The sequence below is a fragment of the Trachymyrmex cornetzi genome, unplaced genomic scaffold (genome assembly GCF_001594075.2).
Source record: "Trachymyrmex cornetzi isolate Tcor2-1 unplaced genomic scaffold, Tcor1.1 scaffold277, whole genome shotgun sequence".
Classification (NCBI taxonomy): domain Eukaryota; kingdom Metazoa; phylum Arthropoda; class Insecta; order Hymenoptera; family Formicidae; genus Trachymyrmex; species Trachymyrmex cornetzi.
The window spans coordinates 362,863-366,575 of NW_017297449.1; the positions used below are offsets into that span (position 1 = coordinate 362,863).

At 31.3% G+C, this 3,713-nt stretch overlaps 1 pseudogene; it reads left to right on the forward strand.

The window, feature by feature from the left end:
• The window catches only part of LOC108762120 (multidrug resistance-associated protein 4-like), a 3,545-nt pseudogene extending 333 nt beyond the window's left edge, over positions 1-3,212 (forward strand).
• Positions 3,213-3,713: the final 501 nt, after the last annotated feature.

The window sequence follows — 3,713 nt, forward strand, 5'->3', positions numbered from 1 at the left end:
ATATATATATATATATATATATATATATATATATACGTGGCATCACGAATCGCAATTAGATGAAGGTAAAGGCGAACATGCTAATTTGTGAAATGGCCAACAACGGACAGTTGATTTAAAGTGTGGAGTATAAAGTGAAAGTTACTGTTGCATTGTAATTTGTTTTTCGGAACAATAAATGTGGCGAAGACTTTGGAGATGTTTTCGCCCACATTGAGCAATTGTGCTGTGCAGAAGATTGCGTTTAAAAGTTAAACACAGGAGATTCAAGAAGTTGTGTGGCAAATGGTCATGGAAGATTAACTATTAGCAAGAAACAATTTTCCAGATTATATTAATTCCATACCAATTATATTAAAACTAAATATGTTATATATAAACCAAATAGTATGACATTTTGTATGCCTCCCTATATTTTTGCATTAATTGTGTATTATATATATTTATCAATTGGCCTATTTTATTTTAATAATAGTTATTATTTATCTTATCCTTTTATTCACAATCTTCAATTCTCCAACAATTAAATTTGTCTTGAAATTAAAGTGAAAACAAGATTTAATTAATGACCTACCAACTATAGATCTTACATTGATCAATACTGGTGAAATGATATTAAGTATAACTTTATTATTGATCATATATTATAGATTCTTAAAGTTTTGACACCTTCAAGTTCTCTGCATACATGAAACCTTAGTTCTTACAGTGATGAATTTGTAAATCTTGGATCTTTGATTTATGTCTTTACATTCTATAATTTATAATTTTTTTAATATTGATGTTTCCATACATTTTTTTATCTATATAGATACTCAAATTTATAAGTTTCATAAATAACAAGAAATATGGAGTCTTTCATTCTAGTCTCTTTAAATTAAAACCGCATTCCCTATTTTGATACCTTCCAGCAAAATAGACTGCGAACCCACTCTCAAGAGTGTTCCCGATAAGAAACCTAAATCCGAATGGCCGCAAGAAGGCCAGATTGAATTCAAGAATACGTTCCTGCGTTATGCGCCATTGGAACCTCCAGTGCTTAAAAATCTCAGTTTTGTTATTTTTCTACGAAAAAAAATCGGCATTGTTGGCAGAACCGGCGCCGGCAAGTCATCTCTGATTTAAGCGCTCTTCCACCTGGTCGATGTGGATGGTCTGATTAAGATCAACAAAGTCAATACTCGCCAGATTGGCTTGCACGATTTGCGTTCTAAAATCAACATCATCTCGCGGGAACCGTTTCTGTTCTCCAGCAACCTGAGACAGAATCTCGATCCGTTCGACTCGTTTACGGACGAACCACTATGGCGAGCTCTTGAGGAGGTCGAGTTGAAGGAGATGGGGTTGGAAGTCCACATCAATGAGGGCGGTTCCAATCTCAGCGTCGACCATCGGCAATTAGTCGGCATGGCGCGAGATATTGTGAGGAACAATCCAATACTCGTGCCGGACGAGGCGACCGCGAATGTGGACCCGCGAACGGACGAACTCATCCAGACAACTATCAGGAAAAAAATTCGAGAAGTGTACAGTGCTAACGATTGCTCATCGACTCAACACTGTTATGGACAGCAATCGTACCTTAGTGATGGATGCCGGTAATGTGATGGAGAATCAATTTTTCTTTATTTTGTCTTCTTATGAATTTTATGATTAGAGCGAATCGAACAGGTGACAAAATCTTTCCTCCAATCTGTGTTTGTGGAAAATCAATGTAACGAATTTATCGATCATTCTTGTGACATATTTTATACAAAATTTGTATAACAAAATTTTTTATGTGAAAAAATTTGGCGCGCTGCTAGACCTCAAAATATAATAAGATGATCTGATGATCATCAAATAATACCGAATAAGAAAAGTAATGAAGAGATTTAAGAAAGAAAATGAGGTAAACTGTAACAATATACAGTGTGTTTGTGTGTGTGTGTGTGTGTGTGTGTGTGTGTGCGTGTATACGAGTAAATAATTAAAAATACCAAATATGAAAAGTAATGAAGATATTTAAGAAAGAGTATGAGGTGAATTAATAAAATACAGCGTGTTTATATATGCGAGCAAATTTAGATAGGCATGCGGCTTAGATTTAATATAGGATAAGTATTTATATGGTGCGCGTTATATATTGTAAAAGCGTATAAGAATAAAATAACGATTTCAGATTTGTAAGACATGCGGTTTAAGTTAAATTTAAAAATAGATTTAAAATTAATTATAATCTTAATTGTATTATAATATTGTGATTGTAATTTTAATGTTAATTAATGTTAATTAAACAGTAAACATCGTTTATTTCTTTTATATAACATTTACTTATTATATTTTGAGGTCTAGTAGCGCAACAAGTTTTTTTACATAAAAAATTTTGTTATTTTAATAAAATTTTCTCGTTTTGTGATGCTTCGTCTTTAATTTTTTGAGATTAATTATTGTATTCCATTGCAAATATAAAAGACTCTTGAATAGAAAGATAAAAGTACGTATCACTTTGTCTCGTTAATTAAATGTTATATGTTGCAATAAAATATATGTTCTTTTCGCAATTTACAAAATGCAATAGTATATGTTTTATGTTGCATGAAAATATATATTCTTTTTGCAATTGGCGCAATTTGAAAATTGTATTTCATTTTTTTTTAATACATGCATACGTACTACTGAGGGGTAATTTATAATAAAAAATTAACAATATTACCACTTGAATTATATTATATATGTAACGGTTTTTTTTTAGTTTATGTAACAGTTTTTTATGGGAGGTACATGCACACTTGGCGCCTTTTTTTACCTTTTTTTAAAAAGGTAATTTTGTTAAGTAAATTATACGTGGATTTATATAAATATTTTATTGTGTATGAATTCTACAAATTTACACTTTGATCATTTTTGTAATGTTTCATTAGAGATTTTGTTGAGTAAGTCACTTATTAGTTGATACAGAATTACAAAATCTTTAACTATATAAGTAATACTGATTACGTTAAGAAAATGCTTCATTTCTTATTTATTTAAAATAATCTCGGTATAAACTATCTCTTAAACTGCGAACTTTTATATATCCAACGCAGGAATTCGATTATCCTTACATGCTGCTGCAAAACGACACGGGCTTCCTGAAAAGCATGGTGCAGGAGACCAGCAAGGCGATGGCGGAGGTTCTGGCTTCCGTCACTCATGACTGTTATCATAATCGTGGATTCACGGCGTTTTGATGTATCCACGGAGTTAACTTTTTGCAATTGTGTCTGATAAATATCATGATTAGGTCATGAAGATGCCGACAGTTTTTGCAATTATTACGCTAAATTCTGTGATTTTAAAAACAATAAGAAAAGTGGAACACGCAGTCTGAGAATTTAGAATTCATAATCGTCTACTCTCTCACATATTTATCACGTATTCTACATTCTGTTCGCATTGAAATTTTATTTTATTATATAAATTTTTTTTCTAAAAATTTATTTAATTCTATAAAATTATAGGACGTCATGGTTTAGGATATTATAATGCAAACGAAATTTAAAACTAATTAAGTGTTAATTAAGCGAGATACGTAAAGTAGATCTAGGAATGGTCAGAAAATTCGAAGCAAATTTGAAAATAAAAAAGAAAACATATAAATAAATAAGAAGGATAAAGATTATATCAGATTTCCGATCTCGGGAATGCCGATAGAGTATTAGAGTATTCAGAACTGGCAAAAATGCGTTGGC